The sequence below is a fragment of the Capra hircus genome, chromosome 8, assembly GCF_001704415.2.
Source record: "Capra hircus breed San Clemente chromosome 8, ASM170441v1, whole genome shotgun sequence".
Classification (NCBI taxonomy): Eukaryota; Metazoa; Chordata; class Mammalia; order Artiodactyla; family Bovidae; genus Capra; species Capra hircus.
The window spans coordinates 64,813,767-64,834,066 of record NC_030815.1 but is presented as its reverse complement, the minus strand read 5'-3'; the positions used below and the strand labels follow the sequence as shown (position 1 = coordinate 64,834,066).

At 37.8% G+C, this 20,300-nt stretch overlaps 1 protein-coding gene across 4 annotated transcripts in view; it reads right to left on the bottom strand.

Annotated features, from left to right (window-relative positions):
* The window catches only part of INVS (inversin), a 133,721-nt gene that overhangs the window by 80,443 nt on the left and 32,978 nt on the right, over positions 1-20,300 (bottom strand). The window contains exon 2 of one of the 4 annotated variants that reach the window (XM_018052244.1): positions 13,316-13,435. The exons of the other annotated variants lie outside the window; for them this stretch is intronic. The gene's annotated coding sequence lies outside the window, so the exon portion shown is untranslated. The remainder of the gene's footprint in view (positions 1-13,315; positions 13,436-20,300) is intronic. 4 annotated transcript variants of the gene reach the window in all.

Here is a 20,300-nt window from a genome sequence, read left to right as displayed (position 1 = left end):
CATTGGCCATTTGCCTCCTGGATTCATCATTGCACTAAACACGGTAATGAATCCATCATCACAGATTGGACCCAGAGTAAAAGGTACATGTTTGATGTAGGAGCTACCACTGCATACCAGACTTGCTTGTTCTTCTAAGTTGGCCGATTTCTCTTAAAATAAAGGAGGCCATTTTAACAGGGCATTGCCCCTGCCCATTCTTCGTAGGGATTTTGACCAACCCCTTTCAGGGACACCTTATGCCTCACGATTGCAGACATGTTTCAGGTTACAATGTCACTGTTCCAGTCTGATTAGCCTATACTAGCCAAGGCATTGAGGCCCATGAAACTTAAGTGTTTTTCATGTTTTGGGTTTCTATACCATCTGACTATGATGTGTCTTTTGTCACAAAGACCATCCAAAATTGGGCCAATAGTTGAGATATTTGATGGACATTCTATGCCCCATAATGTTTCCAGGAATCTGAAATAATCAGGAGCAGGCATGGCTTCCTCAGAAACAAATTCAGAAAGATTTCTAACTCTACTTGTTACCTCTTCCTGATCCACACACCTAAGAGAGAGGTACTGTACACGGTACACACATGGTACACACCTAAGAGAGAGGTTACTGTACATGGCCATCCTCAGAAAGAGTTCATCTTCTCATGGCAGCCTCCCCGGAAATAATCAGGACAAAAGGAGTGGGGGGTTATACACAGCTATTTTGAAAATGTAGGATTCATACCCTAAGAGTAATCCCAGGCTGGCCTCGTGGGTATACCCTCTGAGTGGCATGTGTGTGTATATGCTCAGTTGCTAAGTCATGTCCAACTCTTTGTGACTCTATGGACTGTAGCTCGCTAGGCTCCTCTATCCATGGGATTCTCCAGGCAAGAATACTGGAGTGGGTTACCATTTCCTACTCCAGGGCATCTTTCCGACCCAGGGATGGAACCTGCGTCTCCTGCATTGGCAGGCGGGTTCTTTACCACTGTACCACCTGGAAAGCCAATGGTGATCCATGTTTAACAATAAACCCTGAACTAAAGTGACTTGTGCCTCTTCAAGTTTTATGTTTATATCTGGAGGAGAGAGGGAAATATTTATCCACTGGGCCTAGGGGTTGTTTTTCAGCCCATCTAGTGCCTCCTATAATTATTGGCAATAACACTGAGATCAGCAGGTCAGCCAAACTCCCTTGCATGTATCATAATTGATAACAGAAAAGCCTTAGAGTATATCTTGGCTGTGTCAAGTAAGACCTGCTGTCTCCCCTGGTACTTAGTCACAGTGGACTTAATCCAGGACACTGAAGTCAATACTGCAGGTTGTTCTCACCCTGCAGCTTAGAATTCTATCACTTAAATGCTATATGAGACATATTAATTAGGTTTGTTCCTAGTCTCTGTTGGTTAGATTAATCAGAGTAGCTGATGGAATGGCATGCTCATGTGAAGAACATGGAGGGCCAAGTGGTGGGTTGTTGGGAGAAGCAATTTACCATGGATCCTAATCAGCTGTGCATGTTCTTATGCCCCAAATGCAGAGACTTGACCATTCTTGGCCTAGGCAGCTTCTCTGGGCTGTGTCTGCTGCAATCAATTTGAAGGACAGGACATCTCTTCCCCTGAGTTTACTAACTGCTCATTACAAAAGTGTGATTCCTGAAGTTCAGTGTTCCTCTGTGCTGTGATGGAAAACTACTGCGTGCACAGCACCTATGTGGGCCTTCCTCATGGTTCTTTGGGGAAAGGGATGCAAACAGATGGGTGCTGGTGCTTTTTTTCTACACCATGAATAATAAGTTTCTTTGTCCCTGACCTAGAGGCTTGTGTCTATTGTCAACATCCATGAAGGAGTAACAGACTAACTTCTTGGCTTGTATACAGGGTAAAATAGAACCTTAGGCCTTGAAAACAGTTCTATATTATTGCAACATGAATGAAGTATAAGAAGTGAAATGTGATTAGAGAGGTGAGTAGGGGCTAGAAAATGGAGAGTCTAATACAGCAAGATGAAGAGTCTAAAACTTATCATATAGGTAATGGGGCACCAATGAAGAGTTTAAGGAAATGATGTGAGTAAATTTGTTTTTAGAAAATGCCCTGGAGGCAGTCTGAAGCATTGATTTGAGGCAAACAAATCTTTGGCAGTGCAACTGGTTAGGGGGTTACAGCAGCGATCCAGAATAGAAATGTTGGCAGCTAAGCTGAAATTCGGAGAAGGCAATGGCACCCCACTCCAGTACTCTTGCCTGGAAAATCCCATGGACGGAGGAGCCTGGTAGGCTGCAGTCCATGGGGTCGCTAAGAGTCAGACACGACTGAGTGACTTCACTTTCACGCATTGGAGAAGGAAATGGCAACCCACTCTAGTGTTCTTGCCTGGAGAATCCCAGGACGGTGGAGCCTGGTGGGCTGCTGTCTATGGGGTCGCACAGAGTCGGACACAACTGAAGCGACTTAGCAGCAGCAGCAGCAAGCGGAAATTAGAGGATGGGCTGTGAAATGTAAGAGAATTCCTGAATGGGTCCAATGGAGAGTGGTGTCAATAATTGAAAAGACAGAAGGAACAACAGGATTCCGGATGAGGATTTTTGAGTTCTGTTTTCTTAACATGTGGAGTTTAGGGTGCCTGAGGGAAATCTATACAGAGATGTCTATCAAAAAAGAAAAGTAGAAAAAGAAGAGAATCTATATGGATCTGAAGATTGGAAGAGATGGCTAGGATTCAAGATACAAGGTTATAAATCTTCTATATTAATAGCTATGTCAACTGTTTTATCAAAAGACATAATTTCTGGCATAAATGAAAGCACATAAAACTGGAAAAATGAATCTATACATCCTAACTGAAATATAAACATAATTTAAATAACCATATAAATAGCTTAGCTTAGTATAATGCGATCCATACTGTTCTTTTTCCTAGACCACGAGATACTGCTACCGTATCAAATATAGAGTGTAAGTGAATTGGAAAAAAGATGGGCCTTTCCTTATTATTATTATTGCCTGCTTGGATAATTTTTGGGCTCCAATTAGGTGTCTCACTGTACTTTGGTTTCATGCTTTTTCTTTAAAAAAATTTTAATGTGAATCCTTATAGGAAACAGTTTTAAAAACCAAATTTTTGAATGACTGAGCTATAGAAATGATTACATGGATTACTGAGCTATAGCAATGAAATGAAATCCATGTTGCTTTTTCCAGTCAGACATTCTCCTTCCTTCCTTAAATTTCTTATTTCAAGCCTAAATACTGTGTTTTACAGGTAAAAGCTCTAATTACTCAACACCTATGATGGTAACCACATCACTAACATGTCAACTTAAGCAAATATTAATTTTTGTTTTACAAAAAAGCTATTTGACAATTCTCTAAGCAAAGGCTAAGAATGGCACTTCAAAGGCAGAATGGGAGCTCTATTTGTTGCTTTTCAAGTTTAAGATGTTCATCCATCTGGCAGAGCAGCTAGACAATACATCAGCCAAGAACATCTCCCTGGCTTAAAACAGATTCTGGCTCTCAAGAAGGATTTGACTGAAGGAAAGGCAACATCTTTAGTTGCTCTGTGGCTGAACTCTACTAATATTTCTCTTCAATGCCTCCCTCAAGCCTTGGCTCCATCCACTAACTTGGTTTCCACAGGAACAGACAGAACTATCAAGTGGCACATAGTCAAACAGCACAACAGAAAAAGAAAATGTTACTGTCAAGAAAAAAGTCGACAGACTTTTCTCTAAGAAAAGAAACTACAGAAAGGTATCCTTGACTCTGAGGCTTCCTTACACAATGCTGGATTTTTCATGTGATTTTTCTGCCTGATAGGGGCAATTTTTTAAGATTAGTATGAAAGTTAGTCCCTTCAGTAGAGAGCATTTCATTCAAAAAAATAAATATTAAAAAACTGTAAAATGCTGTGATGCTTATTTCCACAAGTACAGTTCCCTCGTGCTTGTGAGCTACCCTCATTTACTTAGAGTGGTGCTTTAAGTTGGCACAACCTTTTGGGCTGATTATAAAATGTATTTTGTTTCTCATAGTTGACATTTTATTTATAGGAAAACATTGATTTCATCTTAAATCAGTAGTTCTCAAACTCTAGCATGCATCAGGATCTCTGAAGGGCTGGAAAACAGACTGCTTGGGGACTTCCCTCAGAGTTTTTCATTCACTAGCTCTGGTGTGGGGTGTAAGAATTTACATTTCCAACAAGTTTATGGGAGATACCAGTGCTGATAGGTCCAGGAGTTCACACTTTGAGAATCACTGTTTAAACAAATAACCTAATTATCAGATTTCTCAACCATGAAGAACTTAAAAAAGCACTCACAATCACCAAAAAAGAATGCCTGTCTCATTCTAGGTCAATGAAGTCAGAATTTGAGACTTTGGGATTAGTATTTCCTAAATGCTCTACAGGTAATTTGAAAATGGTATCAAGAGTGAGACTTGCTAATTCAACAATTCATTCGATACTCAACAGTTCCTTACTATGTAATTACTCTGAATCAGACACTCTGCTAAGGGTTTTGGAAGCTTTAAAAATACTTAAAATACATATGCACGGTCATTATACATTACAATGTAGTACATGCAAGGAGGGGCAAGTGCATAAAAAATACAAAAATACACCAGGAAGGTTGGATGACAACCTTCAAAGGAGGAAAGAATTTACTCCTAGTGTTCTCACTGTTTGATGAACATCATAATCTGCCTGGTCTGTTCTCCTCACTGACCCTGAGCAGTCTCCTGAGTTGCACTGAAAGCAGTTACTTTTTAAAAATCATGTTTTATGTATATTATCATATGTGAAATGAATCACCAGTCGAGGTTCGATGCATGAGACAGGGTGCTCAGGGCTGATGCACTGGGATGACCCAGAGGGATGGGATGGGAAGGGAGGTGGGAGGAGGGCTCAGGATGGGGAACACTTGTACACCCGTGGCGGATTCATGTCAATGTATGGCAAAACCACTACAATATTGTAAAGTAATTAGCCTCCAATTAAAATAAATAAATTTATATTTTAAAAAATCATGTTTCACTACTAAATTCAGAAGCTAAATCCAAACAAATCTTGCTTAACATTTGGTTCCTTTGAAGCACCCCAAGTCTTGTAGTAGGCTCCATCTTTAGTTTTTCAACAACGTACCTTCTATCGATCCTAACATGCAGTTAAAAAAAAAAATCAATTCATCTATTTGGCTAAGATATGTTCCTTTGGGGAAACTGTTTCAAACAACTGATTGAATCCATTTGTTGCCTTCTCTACTTCAGTTCCACACTATGGATGGATTTCTTAGATAGTGGGAAAGACAAATGACAGATAAATATGTAAATAAATTCAATTACACTCAGAAATCCTTAATGAACCTCATTCAGGCTACTCATTAAAGGGTTTCATTAAATGCTGAGCACTAAGTAGTTATCTGACTTCATAACTATGACCCATCTTCAAAATAGTAGCCAAGGTCCCCACAATGAATGGTGATACCTGAATTCAAACACGTACCTTCTAGTCTTAAATCTAAGCCATCTTCAAAATATCATATCACACACCACCTCCATCTACAGATCAACCCCTGAACTCTGTACTGTTCCTCATCTTCCACTGTTCTGGGACCTTTTCTCTTGAAACTAAGAAAGAGGCAACTGAGTTGGTAAAAAAAAATAATGCTGCAGTTTAGCAGTTTAAATGGGGAAGAAACATCAGCAGATCAAAGATTATTTTCATTGTTCCATTTGATAACTTATCCCAGGAAAAGTGTCCTTTTTGCCACAGCTATGTTTTAATTCTAGTTTAACAGTCCTTCTAAATTCAAGCACATCACAATTCTTAAATCAACATTTAGTATTGCCCTCAAGCTCTTTGTGGACCAATTAGATATAAACAAATACACATTTTAGAAAGCAATTAAAAAATTATGAATTATATATTTCATATGTATTGAAAACTGGAAAATTATTAAAAATTTGGAAAATAAGAAAAAAGAGCTCCTATAATTCCATTACCCTAAGTCTAACATAAGCTTTTTTTTAGCTTCTTGATACAATCTCTTCCACTTATTATTATCTTTTCTGTTTAACAGGAGAGGTCACTTTTATAGTTTCCATCAGACCATACACCCAATTTCATATCTGGAACCAGCAGCGACTGATTAAAAATAACATTTTAGGGCCTACTCTCTGTCTGCAGAGTGTGTTTCTCTCTAAATAAATCTACTTCTTACCTATGAAAAAAAAAAACTTCTATTATTGGCAGCTATCATAATAATAACTGACTCAGGTGGAGTGGCCAGAAGAGGCTAATACTTGCGGGTGAAAGTTTGAGGAGTAATAACATATTTACATAGTTTCAAATGAGCACTCCACAAAATACATATTAATCACAAAAAGAAAGCAAGTAAGGTTACACTGGAGCAACCTGGCAGAAGTCACTTTATCCAAATGATCAGGGTCATCACCAGTAATGGGACAAATACCAACATGCGTTTCTGCTATGGTGCACTGTGAAAACCACACATCATTCCTGCGACATTTTTACCAAAAACGTATAATCTAGATTATGAGGAAACATCAGGCAAATTCAAAATGAAAAACAATATAATTGGTCTGTACACTTTAGAATGTAATGTCATATGTGGTCACACATACACACTCACAAACACACACACACAGAAGATTAAGGAAATGTTTCAGATTAATGAAAATTTAAAAAAATATAATAATCAAATGAAATGCCTAATCCTGGATTTTCTCTTAGATAGATGGTATTATTTGGATCACTGGAAAAATCTAAATAAGAATTTGATAATAGTATTTATGTTGTGAAGTCGTTCAGTTGTGTTCGACTCTTTGCGATCCCATGGACTATAGCCTATCAGGCTCCTCTGTCCATGGGATTTTCCAGGCAAGTGTGCTGGAGTGGATTGCCATTTCCTTCTCCAGGGGATCTTCCTGACCCAGGAATCAAACCCGGGTCTCCCGCATTGCAGGCAGATGCTTTACCGTCTGAGCCACCAGGGAAGCCTGTATTTATGTTAGTTGCTTGGTTTTAATAATTGAACTGTGGTTATTTAAGAGGATGTCCTTGTTAATAGGAAATATGCACTAAAGATGTGAGAGCAAAGGAGGATCATGTCTACAACCTACTCCAGGTGGTTGAGAAGACAATGTCTCACACTCATATACACTGAGAGTAAAGGATAAAGTGCATGTGGTTAAATGTGCACATCTGGGGAATTTGGGTGAAGGGTAGATGAGAATTCTTTGCAGTATTCTTGCAGCTTTTGTGTAAATCTGAAATTATTCCAAAATATAAAGTTAGAGGGGGTAGAGAGGGAAAAAAACTTAATTTTATTATAAAAGTAGTAGGATGTTCATTAAAGAAACTTCAAAAATGAAGAAAAATATAAAGAAAACAATGAGCAGCCTGCACTTCACAAACATGAGGGAACCATGGCTTACATTTTGATTCACTTGCTCCCTGTCACTTCCCTACAGGACCTGTTTCTTATCCTCAGATGGGCATTTCAATTTTGAAATGTTCCATAATCATACCTTTATTAATATTCATAATATCCCTTTTGTGAAGGCCAGAATCATTGTCAATTCATAGATGAAGAAACACAGATTTGAAAATTTAAACTATGGGTTGACTTTAGAAAGATTATCAGTTTATATAACAGAAAAAAAAACAACAATGCTACTGGATGGCTGGTTGACTATGATTCACAAACCAGCTGCAAGTTAGCTCCCTGTAAAACAATAAGTTTGGAGATGATTTGGGGGAATTCTTCTAATACTAAAATGTCACAATTTTAATTTCTTCTATCATCACCAACATTTTTTTGTATACAGAATGTGCAGTGCCTAGCATGGTGCCATATAATATATAAATATATATTTTATATATATATATTATTAACAGGTACTAGATAAAAATTTCTGAATGACTGACAAATGCATTACAAATTATAAAACTGGTAATACACTATGAGGTTATGAAGATAAGATCATGTATATAAAAGAGCTTTATAAAGTATAACATTATTATAATTGATTATTATTGATGATATAGAATAGAAAACAATATAGAAAACAAATTGCTCATTCTAAAATAGAGATTAAATTTAAGATATGCCATCTCTTAAAAAGATGTCACTTTTCTGAAGGAATCTAAGAAATTTACTATGAAGTTTATTTCTATATTACTCTTGTTTCAAGTATAATTCACCTTATTCTCATCAATAACCAATTTAACTGACTGTTTACAGATAGATGGAGAGACAAATGACAAATTAGTACCCCCAAGGTTTGTGGCATGGACATAAAAAGTGAATTTATTTTTCAGATACCTTTTATAGCCATAGTCTTGCAAGTAGAAGACATCTTATCTGGTTTACTATTGATCCAAATGACAAGGCTGAGCATCAGATTAAGGATATGTCAGAAACCTGAAAGAAGGCTACCAACAGATGCAGTGGGATGGTAGCTTCTTTCAAAATGATCTATTAAGGCCACAGTGTTTACAAAGGCAGTTGAGAAAACACAGCACAATATATACAGGGTTGCATCAAGTAATCAGCAAGAGTAACCATAAAAACTTCTGATACACTAATGTGAACCCCCATACACCATTTATGATACCTGTTTATCTCCAGCATTAAAAACTATTCATAGAATTTTTTTTTGATGCTAAAAGAAATGATACAGGCTTTTTCTTCACCTCACATATTTTTCCTGTTGTTATAGTTGCTTTCTCCACAAATGGTAGCGTTCTAAGAGGTCACCTGTTTTAAGACGACGGGAGATACTATCTAATTAAAATGGACTGCAAATCAGGAAGGTCAAGCGCAATTTGAGATTTAAATTCTAAGATATATTCTTTGATGATAGTGAAATCTGACTTAGCTAAGTGTGGTAATGATCAAAAAATGTCATACCAAAATAGAGTCCTGAAAACTAAAAATTCCAAGAGTGTTTCTTATATACAGTACACTATTTTCATGAAAAAAGAAACACCTTGAGGATAAAGCACCATATTAAAAAAAAAAAAAAATCTGATCAGAGGTGGGAAAATCTGTCTTACATGATCACTCTGGGATTAGCACTTCTTTAAGGGAAGATCCATTACTTTTTATACTAGGAAGAACTGGAGAATCTTGTGAGAATCATGGGAATAGAAAAAGCTTCAGAAAATTCCCCTTTCAGATGGCTTTAAAGAGACTTGAACTGTTTTTTCAAAACCCAGAGCACTCTAACCAATTTCAAGGGACTAGCACTTGACATTGTTATAGACTAGAGACAGCAGTAGTTTAAAACTATTGAAAACATCACCAAAATACTCACTTTTTACATGAAACATTTTACAGCAACAATAACATTTTTAAAGTTTATCTTCAGCTTAAACAGTAGCACACATAAGTTTCAATGCACTATCAGTATTAAATGGTATGAGATACAAGTTAGAATATCTGGGGTTTGATCATGGCTCCAACTAGTCTGGGTTTTGATTGAGGCTACAACTAGTTTCCTAAATAAGAGCATATCATTATCTATCATTTATTTGTAGATCTAAGGCATTGTTTTTAGATGTGATGAGTAAGACAATTTTCAGGGCCCACGTTTCTTCAGCTGTGAAATAAAGATATTCAAAAAACTAGTATTTACCAAGTCTTTGACCAATTCCTTAAGCTGCTTCCCTGATAGCTCAGTTGGTACAGAATCCGCCTGTGATGCAGGAGACCCTGGTTCGCTTCCTGGTCAGAAGATCCGCTGGAGAAGGGAGAGGCTACCCACTTCAGTATTCTTGGGTTTCCCTGTGGCTCAGCTGGTAAAGAATCTGCCTGCAATGCGGGAGACCTGGGTTTGATCCCCTGGGTTGGAAAGATCCCCTGGAGAAGGGAAAGGCTACCCATTCCAGTATTCTGGCCTACAAAATTCCATGAACTGTATAGTCCATGGGGTCACAAAGAGTCAGTAATCGACTGAGCGACTTTCATTTTCAGTTAAGATGCTATCAGTTTATGCCTTAAAAAGTGCTGAGATCAAATGATTTTGAAAAATCCTAGATTCAAAAAAAATACACAGGTTTCTTTACTGTATCATTTTTCAGAGCCCTTAAGTTGCTAGTGTGTACTGCAAATTTCCAAGAAAGAACATTCAGTATTTCCCAAACTTCTCTGACGATGGGATCCATTTTTCACACAACATTGCATGAGACTACCTGTTCTAAGGAAGGAGCTTTGGGAAATGATGTACATAATGATTTTCAAGGTCCTTTTTAAGCCTTTATAATTTTTTTTTAATAAGAAACATAGAGCAGGTTATTAACTATCCTCATTTTTCTTGGATAGAATAAACCTGGGAAATATGCTTGGGGGGGAAAAAACTCTCACAAAGTCAAGGAGAAAGTCACTTGAGACTCTAATTGTCAATAATAAAAATCAAGCTACTGGGTAATGTAAAACATTGGGAATAAATGCCAGCAAATGCAGCAAGAAATAAAAATCACCCAAACCACAAAACACTTGAAGCAGAGATTGTTTCCAATCAAATCTACTTTCACCCTAATTTATCATAGTAAATGCCTCAGCAAATGTAGTAGATGCTAAACATTAAGTATATATTGGGCTTTATGTTTTGTAGTAATACCTTAGGAGATAGAATTTGCCTATAGCTGTGGTGAAGTACCTATCTTATTATCTCCAACACACCTTGCATTCACACTCTCCAAGCCCATCACATTACTTTCATGCTCAAACTCCCAATCACATCCTTAACTCTCTTCTGCTAGTGGATAAGAGATATTGCTCTGGTTAGAAGAGATGGAAGTAAAGAGGGCTGTAAAGCTCAGAGCTTCCAAGTGCAGTCATGCACATCTGAAAGGGATTTCTGGTAGCCCACAATAAATCTAGTTAGTCCAAGGAGTCTAAATTTATGAATGAGTCTGCTCAGTAATACAGCCAAGTTCAAGAATGACTCTGCTGACCTAAGAGTAGAATATTCAATGGAAAGGACAAGCTTTGGACGTGTGGCAACTTTAATTCTGGAGGTCACCCAAAATAAGTAAGCAATGCCTATAGATGCTACTGTATGAAACTGAAAGGTTTATGCTATAAGCAAGTAAAATAGGGAAGAAAAGGATGGGGAAACCAGAAAGAAAGGAAGGAAGTGAAATGCAAAAAGAATTAGGATTAAATAAGAAAGAAACTTACAGGAAACGAGTCCATCTCTCATTCTCTTCTATAATTAACTTCCTTAGTGTTTCTTTTTTTAAAAAATGCTAAGGCCATTTCTGCTGTTCAGTCTTGGCTCACTCAATTACTTCTATCTGAAATTCTACCCCTCATTTCTGATCTTTGTCTAAGTTTGACCATTTCACTAGGCCCACCTGAAATTTCAGGCCCTCCGTATATTAGGTTTATCCAGTATAGGAAACAGCTAATTTAGTTATTTTAGACAGGAAGAATTTTTCATACAGTGATTTATATACTAAATAATCAGAAGGAACTAGGCTTCAAGGAATGATTCCTCTAACAATGCAAAGCTGCCATCGTGACGACAGTATTAAGTTCAATACAAGTCTGCACCTACACCAGGAAGTGGCGGGGGTGGGCAGACTGCTCTAATAACTGCCCTTCCATACCCAGCAGGAAGAACACTGGAAACTGGAACGGGCCATAAAAGCTTCCCTTGGTAGTTGTTACCACCCAAGAAACCCTTACAGCCTGGGTTCTTTAGAAGGTACATTCAGGATACTGATGCTGTCTTATAAGAAAAACACCCTCTTCAAGTATAGGCCCATTCTCCTCATTTTGGGTATAGGGCTCTTGCAGGTAGAATCACAACATATATTCTTTCTTCTTCAATAAAATCTAACCCAATTCCTTTGTATAGCTGTTCAAAGGGTTAATAAATTGCTGATTATAAACAAATTCTGCCTTTGCAGACACCTTTCCAATTTAGTGTAAAAGAATATAAGTCTAAGACTTCCAAGGTAATTAAAATTTACAGCCTTATATTTTGTGGTGGGATAAAAGATTTAAAATATATTCTGGAAATTTAAACCTATCACCTCACTGGGATTCCGTTTTTCCTTTGCAGATGAAAAGAAGGAAGAAGGACTTAAGGGAACAGATGGACACATTTCTATTATCTCTGAAATCACTCTGAAACTTCAACCTAAGGTAAGTTTGGTTTGCTTCTGGACTTGTTTGGAGGTGACTCTTCAGTCTTTCTACCTGTCTGGTTACTTAGACTGTCTTTTCAAGGATGTCTGCACAGTAAGTGGCCTTGGAATCTAGAGATAGTATCTCCCTTCAGGCAGGAGGATGAATCTGCTTGCTGCCCAAGGACAACAAAGATAATGTCATGTTTGAGGGAAAAGGTTGGGCAGGTGTGCTCACATTCCTAATGTAAGATTTCTAAGCTCAAGTTTTCTCAAATGGGACACAGTCCTACTGCCTGTGTAGCATCTACCTGGACTTGCTTCTGCATCACCGTAGTACTTGGGGGCAAGAAGAATCAATGCTGCCTGCTCTATCATAAATAATAAACTATTGAAATAAATGTGATCTTATGGTCTCTTCATCTGCTGATGTGGCACGCCAACCTACTAGCCGCAATAGCTTGGCTGCTCGACTGTATTGTCTTTTGAGTGTGTGCTCATCAATTATTTGACAAATGAGTTAATGAATGAACGAAACTGGCTGCAGCATGGAGAATGGTTTGAGAGGGAAGAATTGAATCCAGAATGCTGACAGGCTACTTTAGTTCTTTAGACATTAAATTACCACGGATGGGATTAGAATGATGGAATAACAGGAATGGAAAAAAGAGCCAAAGTGGGGAGACCTCAGATATGCACATAGATTCATCTAAAATCCTTGGCTGACCCCTGAACTGCAAATGCATGGAGAAACTCCAAGAAGTCTGCAGAAACTAATAAACTGAAGGTTGAAAAAGTTGATCAGAGGGAGAGGGTGGGATGATTTGGGAGAATGGCATTGAAACATGTATACTATCATGTAAGAAACGAATCACCAGTGTATTCGATACAGGATACAGGATATAGGATGCTTGGGGCTGGTGCACGGGGATGATACAGAGAGACAATATGGGGTGGGAGGTGGGAGGGGGGTTCAGGATTGGGAGCTCATGTACACCCATGGCTGATTCATGTCAACGTATGGCAAAACCAATACAGTAATGTAAAGCAAAATAAATAAATAAATAAATAAATATGCTAAAAAAAAATGTTGATCAGAGATTTCAGCTACCACCCAGCACAGAGGAGACAGAATTTGGAGTTTTGAGTCTCACCTAGTTAGAGGGCTTGAGACACTTCTCAGGGTTTCCACTGAAATCTCCGAAGAGCCATGCCTTAAAAGCATAGATTATGTACCAGGGCTACGGATCAGGTCTGAAAGATTCAACAAAAGACTAGGGAAAAAAGTAAAACATTTAAGTTCAGTGTGATTAACCAGTTTTAACTACCTGATAAAACAAACAAAAAAAAATCAACACTCTCTAGAGGAAGACAACAGAATGAGGAGTCCCTATAACATACCACCTAAAATTGTGAGGACATGATAAAAAATTACTACACATGCAAAGAAACAAAAAAAATTTTGGACAAAATAGAAAAAAACAATTAACACAGACCTCAAGATAACTCTTTGGCCACTTGATGGGAAGAACTAACTCACTGGAAATGACCCTGATGCTGGGAATGATTGAAGGCAGGAGGAGAAGGGGACAACAGAGGATGAGATGGTTGGATGGCATCACCGACTCAATGGACATGAGTTTAAGCAAGTTCCGGGATTTGATGATCCACAGGAAAGCCCGGCATGCTGCACTCCATGGGGTCGCAAAGAATGGGACACGACTGAGAGACTAAACTGAACTGAACAAGAAGACTCAGATGTTGGAATTCACACACAAGCACTCTAGAGCAGCTATTATAACAGCCTAACAGAAAAAAAAAAAAAAAAAAATCGTTTCCCTCGTGCCTCAGGGGTAAGGGCCAATGTAGGAGAGGTAGGTTTGATCCCTGGATCAGGAAGATCCCCTGGAGAAGGAGAAGGCAACCCACTCCCATATTCTTGTCTGGAAAAACCTCTTGGACAGAGAAGCCTGGTGGGCTACTCTAGGGTTGCAAAAGAGTTGGACCTAATTTAGCATCTAAACAACAGAAACAACAGAAAAAATGGTCATACTGAACAAAAAGATGAGAGAAAGACATCTGACAATATTCAATACCCACTCTTGGTACACATTCTCAGCAAACTAGAATCAAAATACATTTCCTCAATCATTATAGCAGTTACCAATTATTTGCCTTGTAACTCCAAATAAACTTTTCTTTATTTTGTTAAACCAGTCAGTCCTAAAAGAAATCAACCCTGAATATTCATTGGAAGGACTGGGACTGATGCTGAAGCTCTAATACTTTGGCCACCTGATGCAAAGAGCTGATTCATTAGAAAAGACTCTGATATTGGGGAAGACTGAAGGCAGGAGAAAAAGGGGACAAGAGAGGATGAGACGGTTGGATGGCATCACTGATTCAATGGACATGAGTTTGAGTAAACTCTGGGAGATGGTGAAGGAGAGGGAAGCCTGGCGTGCTGCAGTCATGGGGTTGCAGAGTCAGACACGACTGAGTCACTGAACAAACACAGTGATACTGGAGCTAGACTTTATAACCATTTCTCCTTTGCCAGCTGCCATAAAATTTGGCTTTAACAGTAGATGGTGCAGCAAGAACACTGTAAGTTCCTATCTGATACCATTTCCTTTCAGCTCAAAAAACTTCCTCTAGCATTTCTTATAATGTGGGTTTTTTTAAGATACATTTTTAGTTTTTGTTTGTCCTTATTTTTAATATGTTAAGAGAGTTTCACTACACAGAGAATTCTAGGTTGATAGTTTCATCCCCCAAGCATTTTAAAGCAATCAGTCTAATGTCCTCTTATGTCTATTGTTTCTGAGACGTATGCTGTCATTTGTATTCATGGTTTACTCTATTGGGTTGTGTCTGTTTCTCTGGATGCTTTCAGGATTTTCTCTTTATCTTTGTTTTTTAGTAGTTTGACTATAGTATTTATAGGTAAGGTTTTCTGTGTATTTATCTTTTGGGGTTCACCATGCCTCTTGAATCTTTAAATTTATGTCTTTCACCAAGTTTGGGCAAGTTTTGGTCATCACTGAGAAAACTTTATTTTTCTGCCCCATTTCCTCTCCTCTTACCTCTTGTAATTACACTTGTAATCTCATTACAAGTATGTTAGATCTTTTAAAATTGCCCCACAAATCAGTGAGACACAATTTTTTCTTTAATATATTCCTTATTTTAGGTTGTAAGATTTATATTGATCTATCTTCAAGCCCATTGACTCTTTGTCATCTCTGACCTACCAATAATTTCTTCCAATAAAATTTTTATTTATATATTGTTCAGTTCTAGAATTTCCATTTAGTTCTTTTTTTACAGCTTCCACTATCTGTGCTTATTAATTATGAGTATATTTTTTGTAAACAGAGTGAAAGTAGCTGCTTTAAAATCCTCATCTGCTAATTACAACATCTGGATCATCTTTGGTTGCTCTCAAAGATTTTCCTTTTCTCTTGAGTATGGATCACAGTTTCCCATTTGTCCGCATGTCTAATAATTTTAGATAACATTTTACACACTGTAAATGAGACTGGATTCTGTGTGTGCATGCTAAGTCGTTTCAGTCATGATTGGCTCTTTGTGACTCGATGGACTACAGCCCACCAGGCTCCTCTGTCCATGGGATTCTCCAGGCAAGAATACTAGAGTGGGTTGCCATACCCTCCTCCAGGGGATCAAACCCACATCTCTTACATCTCCTACATTGGCAGGCAGGTTCTTTACCACTAGTGAAAGATTATAGACATAACATTTTATTGCATTTCACTTTTTTGTGCTTATTGGATATTGTGTGTTTTAAAAAAGAAAAGGTTTGCGGCAATTCTGTGCTGTCAGAAGACAGTTAGCATCTTTCAGCAATAGTCTTTTTTAATTAAGGTATTTACTTTCTTTTTTAAGATACAATGCTATTGAACACTTAACAGATTACAGTATAAACATAATTTTTATATGCACTGGGGAACCAAAATATACACATGATTTGCTTTATTATGATATTCACTTTATTTCAGTGGTCTTTGAACCTGCAATATCTTCAAGGTACACCTGTACTGATTTCTTTTTTAAACAGTCAGTCAACTTGTCTGAATTCAAACTCTAAACTATTTCTCTTGTATGGGCAGGTAGCAATTAAAGTTTTGATAAGAGGTCAGCTGAAGACTTTGGCAGCTTTTATGTAGAATTCAGAGCCCCACTTCTGTGAGTACTTTTATTCTTTAATTGGAGAAGGAAATTGCAACCCACTCCAATATTCTTGCCTGCAGAATTCCATGGATGGAGAGGCCTGGTGGGCTATGGTCTGTGGAGTCACAAAGAGTTGGACATGACTGAGCAACAAACGCTTTATGCTATACCTTTCTTGATTTGGAGCCATCATCCTAAATGCTGTCCTCTGATTCCTCACCAGTAGCACCAGTGCGACTTCTATTCAGTTTTCCTCTTCCTTGAAGAACTGACTAGGCACAGTGATAAAACTGGAAACCCATTCAAAGCCTCCTTGTCTTTACTTATTCCAAGAGTTTATTCCTCTCCAACTTCAGCATGCTTCTGTTCACTCTTCACTTCCTCTAGGTAGTTGTTTTTAAATTTTGTCCAGAGTATTAAAATGAATTTTGTGGGAAGGATGATCCAAAATGAGCTACACCATCATTAACAGGTGTTATTTCTCATTTCTTTTTTAAAAAATATTTTTATTGAAGTATAATTTATAATGTTAATTTCTGCTGTACAGTAAAGTGTTAATTTCTGTATACAGTAAAGTGATTCAGTTATATATACATATATATTCTTTTTCATATTCTTTTCCATTATGGTTTATCACCGGATATTGAATACATTAGTTTCCTGTGCTATACAGTAGGATTTTGTTGTTTATGCATCCATGTGCTAATCTCCTACCCGTCCTCCCACCTGGCAACCATAAGCCTGTTCTTTATCTCTGTAAGTCTGTTTCTGTTTTGGAGATATGCTAATTTGTGTCATATTTTAGATTCCAATATAAATGATATCATATGGTATTTGTCTTTCTTCTTCTGACTTACTTTGCTTAGTATGATAATCTCTAGGTCCATCCATGTTGCTGCCAATGGAAAAGGCGTTCTTAAGTTTAAAAAGCTCTCTAGATGGTTGACAGACACTGCACCAACCTGATGATCAAAGACACATTTAGGTAGTCTTGACCATTCACATAAGTACCACTTAACTATTTTATTTTGGGTCTTGTGCTGACGATAGCTATCCTTGATTACAGATCAAGTATAATCTCTACATGATGCAACATCCCCTCCTGCTGAACCCTTACAACAAACTGGGTAACACAACTTCTCTTATTTTTCCTTGACCAAGCAGGTGAGGTCAGTATCACGGCTCTGTCCTTTCCTCTCTCACTGTAAGTCAAATACTACATTTTGTTTCATATATGTGCTGCCAAAGAGGGTATGCTATATTTTGTTAAAAAATCCTAAAGTTTGGGTAATAAAAGGTTTTACAGAGTAAATGCTATTTTAAACATGTCTGCAAAACTGAAAATGAAAGAACACATAGATTCAAGGATTTGAATATGAAACTGTATACAGAACAAATTCTTACAATACTAGCACAATAATTCCTTGTTTCATTCCTCCCAATACACAAATATTTAACACTTATTTAGTGAAATGATTGCAAGGGGATACAAAGATAACTTTGATAGCACTCCAGAACACTTGATTTGTTCATAAATAATCACAATACAGGATAAAAAGTGCAAAGGTTCATAAGGGAAGATCAAATAAAAGATTCTCAGAACTGTTACCTGATTATCTCGGTGGTTGTTTCGTAATTTTAGCTTTGAAGTGACTCATTTAATGTGCTTGAATACATGCTTTTCCTAACTTAACAGACATCACTTTGAGATTCAAGTCAGGTCTCTTCAGACTATATATCCCTTAGCAGAAACAAAGGGTCCTTTCAAATTCATGATTTAAGCATTAGAACCATTTGAGATTAGTATTATCACAAATTTAAAGAATATGAAACAGAAGCCCAGAGCAATTATGCTTAAAACTTGCCCCAAATCACTTAGTTATAAAGGAATAGAACCTAAGTCATCCATCTAGGTCTTTTGACTTCTGAGTCTAGTGCAATATTTTTGCCACTGTAACAGGTAATACAACTCAGGAAAAAGAAAGAAATTCATGGAGAGGGTTATAAAAAAGGTCAAATGTACCAATGAAGCCAAAGAAGATGAGGACTTAGGAAAAGAATTTGAATTTGGTGATCAGAAAGGCATTGGTGAGTTGGCTGCAAATCCATTTCCTTCAGCCCAATATAATCATATTTAAATAAAACCCTTCAATAAAATTTCAAGTCCTTTTACAGTTCTCCATGTAGGGTCCGTTAAGGTTTGACTCCATTTTACTTGCCCAATATCATCTCTCCATATTTTATACCTCATAGTCAATGATCTATATACAGCAGACTATATACTCTTTTCCATGGTAATCAAGACCATCCCCATGGAAAACAAAGGCAAAAAAGCAAAATGGCTCTCTGGGGAGGCCTTACAAATAGCTGTGAAAAGAAGAGAAGCAAAAAGTAAAGGAGAAAAGGAAAGATATAAGCATCTTAATGCAGAATTCCAAAGAATAGCAAGGAGAGATAAGAAAGCCTACCTTAGTGATCAATGCAAAGAAATAGAGGAAAATAAAATAGGAAAGACTGGAGATCTCTTCAAGAAAATTAGAAATACCAAGGGAACATTTCATGCAAAGATGAGCTCGATAAAGGACAGAAATGGTATGGACCTAACAGAAGCAGAAGATATTAAGAGGTGGCAAGAATACACAGAAGAACTGTACAAAAAAGATCTTCACGACCCAGATAATCACAATGGTGTGATCACTCACCTAGAGCCAGATATCCTGGAATGCGAAGTCAAGTGGGCCTTAGAAAGCATCACTGCGAACAAAGCTAGTGGAGGTGATGGAATTCGAGTTGAGCTATTTCAAATCCAGAAAGATGATACTGTGAAAGTGCTGCACTCAATATGCCAGCAAATTTGGAAAACTCAGCAAGTGGCCCCAGGACTGGAAATGGTCAGTTTTCATTCCAATCCCAAAGAAAGGCAATGCCAAAGAATGTTCAAACTACCGGACAATTGCACTCATCTCACACGCTAGTAAAGTAATGCTCAAAATTCTCCAAGCCAGGCTTCAGCAATATGTGAATCGTGAACTTCAAGATGTCAAGCTGGTTTTAGAAAAGGCAGAGGAACCAGAAACCAAATTGCCAACAACACTCCAAGATATTCTTGAAGTGGTCTCCCTACCTCTTTTCTCTCTCCACTTAGCAGATGCTATTTGTTTACACACCATGGTGGCTTAGGTGCCCCTCACTTTTCTCCACAATATCCCTAAGCTTATTCCTCTTCTAGGATTTAACACAAGAATATTATAGTCTCACTTCAGTTCAGTCGCTCAGTTGTGTCTGACTGTTTGCAACCCCATGGACTGCAGCACACCAGGCCTTCCTGTCCATCACCAGCTCCCAGAACTTGCTCAAACTCATGTCCATCGAGTCGGTGATGCCATCCAACCATCTCATCCTCTATTGTCCCCTTCTTCTCCTGCCTTCAATCTTTCCCAACATCAGGGTCTTTTCCAATGAGTCAGTTCTTCCCATCAGGTGGCCAAAGTATTGCAGCTTCAGTTTCAGCCCTTCCAATGAATATTCAGGACTGATTTCCTTTAGGGTAGACTGGTTTGATCTCTTCGCAGTTCAAGGGACTCTCAAGTCTTCTCCAACACCACAGTTCAAAAGCATCAATTCTTCGATGCTCAGCCTTCTTTATGATCCAACTCTCACATCCATACATGACTACTGGAAAAACCATAGCTTTGACTAGCAGACCTTTGTGGGCAAAGTAATGTCTCTGCTTTTTAATATGCTGTCTAGGTTGGTCATAGCTTTTCTTCCAAGGAGCAAGCATCTTTTCATTTCATGGCTGCAGTCACCATCTGCAGTGATTTTGGAGCCTAAGAAAAAAAAGTCTCTATTTCCATTGTTTCCCATCTATTTGCCATGAAGTCATGGGACCAGATGCCATGATTTTAGTTTTTTGAATGTTGAGTTTTAAGCCAGTTTTTTCAC